Source organism: Diabrotica virgifera, chromosome 4 (assembly GCF_917563875.1).
Source record: "Diabrotica virgifera virgifera chromosome 4, PGI_DIABVI_V3a".
Taxonomy (NCBI): Eukaryota; Metazoa; Arthropoda; class Insecta; order Coleoptera; family Chrysomelidae; genus Diabrotica; species Diabrotica virgifera.
In genome coordinates this window covers 175700331-175708131 of record NC_065446.1, presented here as the reverse complement: position 1 = coordinate 175708131, position 7801 = coordinate 175700331, and positions in this window count along the sequence as shown.

Genomic DNA, 7801 nt, shown 5'->3' with positions numbered 1-7801 from the left:
TCGTTGGCAGCTACTGCAACGTATCCAAAGCGATTTCTGGAAACGTTGGTCTTTAGAGTATATTAACACTCTTCAACAAAGACACAAGTGGACTAAACAGTCTCCTCCGGTTTCTAAAGGAGATCTGGTAGTTATTAAGAATGAGCAGCAAGCTCCTTTGCAATGGGAACTTGGTCGTATTGTTAACGTATTTCCGGGACAGGATGATGTAATTCGCGTTGTCGAAGTCAAAACTTCTCGCGGCACGATGAAACGACCGGTGGTCAAGATTTGTCCTCTTCCAGGCAATTAGGCAATGTAACTGCCTTTTTTAATTAAGTTTAATTGAGTTTAACTTTAGTTTTATTTTTTTTCTTTCTCTCTTACTTTGAAAACATTCGTTTTGGCGGGGTGAATGTTCGGGAATCCTTATTTCTTTATTTTAATATTGCTATGATTCTACTATTTATTTATTTTCGGTTAGAATAAGCTTTAGACAATTTAATTATATTTAGTTATTTTGGTATGCCCCCTGTAAAATGACGCGGAATAACCTTCTTAATGTCAATTTTTAAAATTATCCACAAGCTCAAAGCTTATCGCTTTCGGTACTCATGTATAAAACTGGACATGCGTTAAGTACTTTAAGGACAAGGTACCACTACTGTGATTTCGCTTCAAGCTTTCAACGAAAAAGGTACTCCCTTTCGTGATCTTGACGGTACCGTCCCGCGTTCCACGTGCATCGCGAATTCCATGGAAGGAGTCCAGAATTGAGTCACCCATTGGATCTACAAGTTTACCATATCCTAAGCATCACCGATTTCCAGGTAAGCGATATTGTGCAAAGCTTGTGGAAACATAATTTTTAAATTCTATTTTTTTACAACTCAGTTTTCATATTTCCTGCAGTTTTCATAACATTTTGAAACAGTATCTCTAACAGTTTTTAAGTTATTTTGAAAAAAAGCATATTTCTCAAAATTAAAATTTTTAAAAATTTTACTTTGAAACCAAATTTTTTCAAAAATAAGCACTTTGAATCGATGAAACTTACAGATCATATAAACACAACATAAGTAAAATAATTTGTGGAGCGGTAACGATTAATTTCATTTAAGTTGCTAATTAGGGGGGTGGTTTTCCCGATTTTTTTGCCAAAACAAAAGGGACCAACTTTATTTTGAGCGTAACTTGCTTAAATTTAATGCTAGAAACTTCGTAAAAACAGAAATAAAGCTTTTTTTAAACACTTTAAAAAAGTTATAATGGGTTTTCCCCAAAAGTGCTTAATTTTTTGGATATTTCACGTCGAAATATTCTATTTGAAATTTGGTGAATATGAATATATTTTTCATTGGCTATACCTCTGGTTCTACGAGGTCCAAAGACCTAAAGCGTACACCATTTTTTTTTACTTTTTTATAGGCTATATTTTTGCTAAGAACGTTTTTTCCGACAAAACACTTACTTTATGAGTTATTTGCGAAAAACCGTCTAAAAATGTGGTTATTTTGTTGAAAAATAAATATATTCACTCGCAAATAACTCGAAAAGTGTTGACTTGGCGAAAAAGCTCTATGGAACAAAAGTTACTTAAAATTAGTCAGTTTACCCATTTCCGAACATATATTTTTTCACCCCCAAGAGGGGCTGAAAGTCACCCCCAAGAGGGGCTGAAAGTCACCCCCAGGGCAAAAGCACACATCGGCACAATATCACTTTTTTCTTTGACATGTAAGCTATACGTATGGCAAATTTCATGTCAATCCAAGCGGTTCTTTCAAATTTAGAGCAAAAACCGTGAAAGAATGTACTATCAGTCAATTGTGTTTTAAATAAATAATTGTTCAGTCAATTTTCTTTGCAAAATCAAAATGAGAAGAAAATTCAGTACAATGTGTGTGTGTTTATAAGACTAATTCAATTATTTTGTATTTAGGTACATAGTTTGTTGTATTCTTCTGTTGTGTGTATTCTGTTATTAGTACAGTGTCTCCACGGTTGAGGTGCCCAATAGGAAAAAATTTTTATTTTCAATTTTAGCGAAAACTGTCATTCTTGATAAAAAGTTTTGCTTGTTCTAACACCTCATAAAACGAAATAAAATTAAAGTTTTTCAAAACCTGCTTAATTTTGTAGCTTATTTTCTGTAAATCCATACACATTTTTGTAATAAGTTCGAAATCGTAACAATATCTAGTGTTGTTAAACTGCAGTGTAGCCACGTGTAGCTTAGTAACTGTCAACTCCGATAAATAATTTGCAAATTGTCATTCCAATTCCATAACACTTTACAAGATAAATTCTTTGTTGGATGCTTAACAATCACTTGTCGAAAAGAATGAAAATTCGCAAATTATTGTTCGGAGTTGACAGTAGTTACTAAGCTACATTGTAGTTTAACCAGAGATCTTATACACATATCTCTGAGTTTAACAGCACTAGATTATTGTTACGATTACGAACTTAGTACAAAAATGTATACGGATTTACATAAAATTGGCTAAAAAATTAAGCAGGTTTTTGACTTGAACTTGAATTTTATTTCATTTTATGGGGTTTTAGAACAAGCAAAACTTTTTATCAAGAATGACATTTTTCGCTAAAATTGAAATTAAAAAAGTTTTTCCTCTTGAGCGCCCCATCAGTGGACACACTGTATAACAAATTCTAGCGTTTTAATTTTTTTGGACAGACTAAGGGCTTCTGGCCCCTGGGGCACCTAATTAGAAACGAAAGATACCAGTTTCTGCAAACCTTACTTGAAGGAAGAAGTGGAGTGGGCTGGAAGAAAATGTCATGGCTCCATAATGTCAAACAATGGAGAAGGCTAAGAAACATAAGAGACCTAATACATACTGCAAGGGATAGAGAAAAATGGTCAAACGTGACCGCGAACATCCATTAGTGGATTGCATAAGAAGAAGGGCTTCTGCTTTGGATTCTTGTGCTTGTTCTATATCTGTGGCTTATTTTTAACAACTTTTTAAAATCTAATAATTAGATATAATATACTGATAGAACAATTATTGTTCTATCAGTATATTCCAACGGTAAGTAAAGCCCCAATAGAGTCCAATACGATGATCTCTGCGGTAATTCATGATAGCTGTCATACTAATAAGCAGTTACACAGGTCTACATAAGTGCATGTTTTTGATACATCACGGTTTTTTTTTTCGTGCTTAGTTAACAAATTCGGTTATCATTTAGTAATGGCGTAAAGACTAGGGGGCCCCAATCGATCGTGGTGCCCAGTGTATCCAGTGGAGAAGAAGAGGGCTCGATTGACTATATTCAGATAGTATTCTACCATACAGTCTACCTATCGTGCTGGTTATTGAAATTTATTTGTATGTTCCAATATCTTTCTTGTATCATATCTAATTGATGGATGCAATATTCGCTATTTTCCAATTTCATGACAGTGGATGTCCATTCAGGAATACCTCAAAGACTTTTGTTGTTAACATCTGAAAAAGTTTAGATGTTCCATTTTGAATCTATCTCGCCTGGATACCTTCTGAACTGAAAGATTTGCCATTGTTTAAACTTCTCACAGCTTTTATCAAAGTTTCCACGTCAATATTTACAGCATAGATAAAAGTGTTAGTAGGATTGGGTAGATGCGATCTTAAGCGCTGGTTTCCTCGAAAGCTGTGCCGACAAACTGCGACCGTAACACTGCGATAAATGACGTCATTTGTACCATGCAAAATAATAGCGGTGGTTTCCAAGGATGCGTTGGAAGCCACCGCTTGCTGAGTTGGCACATTCCATTGCCGCAGTGAAGAACCTTGAATTTTTCACCGTAATCTGACGTAATTCATCGCAGTTTGTCGGTGCCGCTTTCGAGGAAACCAGTGCTTTACTCTTCAAAAAATATGTCACGTATTTCAGCGCCACCTGGTTAATTGGAAGGGTACCATAATCTAGCATCCACGCTAGGTACATAGCCTCCATACGGTACTTCCAATATTTAATATTTTATTCAAGTGGACAATAAAGGTAAAACAAACAACTTTTCTTTCTTAATTATTTATATAATGTGACATTTTACATAGAAATATGAGTATTTAATTTGGATTAAATATATGTTTACTTGTTGAACTTTTCCACCGTCTGCACACAACAGCTGCTCGGAGCCATTTTACCTAACAACAAAAAGCGAAATAAAATGTGTATTTTAAACCCGTTAGATAAACTATACTCTACAGTACAATCAGAAAAACTTACCTTTAACTTTAAAAAGGTACTCGATTACAAAATAACAAAAATATCAAAAAACATGACTGAATAATGAATTCTTTTTATGGTGACACAAGCAAACACAAAATAAAACCATAATGACTGAACACGGACAGCGCAGGATTTGTCAAAAGTCATGTTCCACGACCACGACGCTACCATGCACGAAATCAGCGCCTCGCACAGCCTCAGACGACTTGGAAGGAAACTAAATACGATTACATTTTTTTTTACTAGAGTGCGCGGGGCATGATTTACAGGTTCTTCCATGATACTATAAATGGGTTCTTCTTTGATTTCTAAACCTGCTATGATTATTTTCCAAATATTCACTCCGTTCTTCTTTAATAAATTTTTATAGTGTTCCATCCACATTTGTGATTTTAAACAGTTCATAGTTACATTTCAATATTTTTAAAAATTTTTAACTTTTAGTTTTACCGTGCTTTGACTTTATATTGCGTAATATGTGTATGTATGTATATAGAGAAAATGTGGTGAGAAACTTGGACAGTCCATAGTAAGGCAGCTTTCGAATTGAGTAGGGAGCCGCGGAAGATAAAAACAAAGAAAAAACTTGCTATGGAACTTTGACAACCTCACCGTCTTGTTTATTATTATTCTTATATTATTGTTATTGTTATTAAATTTTTGTAGATCGTTTTTGAACACACCTATGATGTTGAAAGGAGTCTATAATTAGCTTACCTCAGATTAGTACCATCTTTTTATTTCAGTACTTAAATTACGTCTCAACAGCTACTGAACTAATTTTTCTTCGTTATTGATATTTTATGGACTTACGGTCTTTAAATATTTATTCCTCTTGGTATAGTAGTCATGTTGTAACTGGCTGATTGACATAAAGTCCATGCCATTAAAAAAAGACTTTAAAATAATCAAGATAGGTAAGAAGATCAATAATATGCGTCAAAGGGTAGGTATAAAAAACTGATTTTTATTATCTTCATCTACTACTTTCTATTACATCTTTATTAAAACTATAAAAAATATATAGGTATAAAAATAAATTAATTTTTCACAATTAATAGTACACGAGTATTATATGTATACAGGGCATCTCACCAACGTTAGCCACCGCACCGGTTATATCTTGAAAACTATAATACAATTTTGCAGAAGTGGATTATACAACATAATATTCAATGTAAATGAATAATAGTATATTATTCAACGAGCATGTAATGATTACTATTACTCACTCTGATAATATATTCGAGTAGAATACTATACTTTTTCTACGACCTTTATTTTAATAAGTAAAAAAATATAATTATCAACTACTCGAGATTGAAATTATAATTTACAAAAATAAATGTTGTTTACCAATATTACGCGGCTGAATAATTGGTCGCCTACTATTAGCAAATGTTGTCTAATGTATTGTAAAAATACAACAAGAAATAGTCAATTTAAGTTCTATTCGTTTCCGAAAAATTATAAGCACAAATTTGTACCAAGGATTGGTACAAATCCTTGTACAAGGACAAGGACCGTGTGTATACATAAAAAAGGGGAAATGTCTTCGTCTCCCTATGCTTCTTTTTCCTTGACTCTTTCCCTGCATAATCAATTGGAGCAAGTTGTATTTCTCTCCACGGGTAATATGAATATGTCCGAGATATTCTATTTCTTTATTCATCTTTTTCAGAGCCTCTTTGTTTGTGACGTGTTTTGTTCACGATATTTTCAGAATTCTATAAACCCACAGCTCGAATGATTCTAGTTTTTTCATTGATGCCGCATTCAAGGTCCAAGCTTCCATTACATAAAATAAAGTCGAGAACACGTAGCACCTAGCCAAACTAACACTTAGCTCCAACTTCAAATCTCTTGTGCAGAGCACTTTTCTCATTTTGTTAAAATTTGCTCTAGCGTTTTCTATTCTGTTCTGTTCTATTCTGTATTTTTTTCTATTTTATTTAAAGTAGATTACTTTAATGATATTGCCAATATTTGTGACAGGAAATTATAAACAGTAAATTGCTAAAGAAATGGGTTTCAAATAATTTAATGATTAAATAAATTAAAAGAAAAAAACTTTTGCATAAAACTAGTACAACTAAAATGAAAAGAAACAATGCAACACTGTAAAAATTTTGAACAGCTCACCGTAGAACGTCTAGCGCACGAACACCTTTGCTGGATGTGGCTGAACCCCCCACTTTCCACCTACTTTGAAATTTGTTGATGAGCGGTGACAACTTTATTTCACGAGATAACTCTTCCCCTGTAATGGGATTTATTAACATAGATATAATAACCTATAGATTAGGCTAGCTATGGGCTGCTCTTTGCATCGAGGTGTAACGTCCATATCAAGGACGCCATTGGTCAATATTTTGAGTGGTCGAGCCATCTTTGTCCGTCATATTATTTAGTAAAAAGAGATAGATAGACCACCGATCGACTGCCCGCGCGTTACGCTTTTTTGCTCAGTATGCCTTGTCTACGGTTAACATGTCTCTGGTTATTAACTATTCAAAAATATTGAATAATGAGCATGTTATTAAACGGTCGTAGAAAAAAACAATAAACTATATAACAATATAATATACTAATAAAATATTCAATATAGTAAATAATACTACAACAAGTTTGGAGTATCAAAACAATATATAAAAACAAATTCGTTTCAAATAAGTGTTACCAATTTATGCCAAAATGTCACCTTCGTTCGATCATAGTTACAGTGTAATCCGGGCAAGTAAGCTTCATAAAAACGCTTTATAATCAACTTATACGAATTAAACGAACCAAATTATGGTATATTATTTCTTAAAAGTTTACATTAATAGAGATCTTCAAATATTATTTCAACGCATATAAAATAAAATATGTCTAACGGAACGATTCTAAAAAGAAACAGACCTACGTCTTAAATATGTTGCGTTGGTGTCATTGACGTCACTTGCTATGACGTGCAACGGTATTTATACTGTACGAACCATAATTGGCTTTTAAAGCTCGGAACAGTTTAGGAAATGCCGAAAGGTTTTAATTTCGCTGAAGGAAAAATACAGATTTGCACCTTCACGTAGAGAAGACGGGTAACATCCAATTGGATGTCTAACGCAGATAGAGATCGAGTGATTGTCTGTATAATAATCTGTCATTTGCTAGCTAAGAGCTTTTAGTTGGAGAATCTACTAAATAGTCAAGGGCATAAAGATATGTAAAGCCATGGAATGACTGCAACATTACATATCCTTACTAAAACGTGACTAATAAGAAATTTAAAAATGATATGCTATGTAAGCCAACTGGTACGAGGTAAAGTAGTTTTGCATATGGCCGCTTAGATGGCGCCACCAATAAAACCTGACACAAATCTAACCTCAATCTTTAGTTGACCTAAATCGTGTAGACATAGCGAATTTTTGAAATTAAGAAGTCGGTCGAAAAATAGACCTTAGCCTTAACTGAAAACATTTTCGAGCAATAATTTTTTACAATTCTCGGAGAGGATTATCCCAACAGCAATGTCTCGCTGAAATGATTTCTGTGTTTGGGAATGAAGCATCACGCCCGTGGACTATTTCCCGCTGGT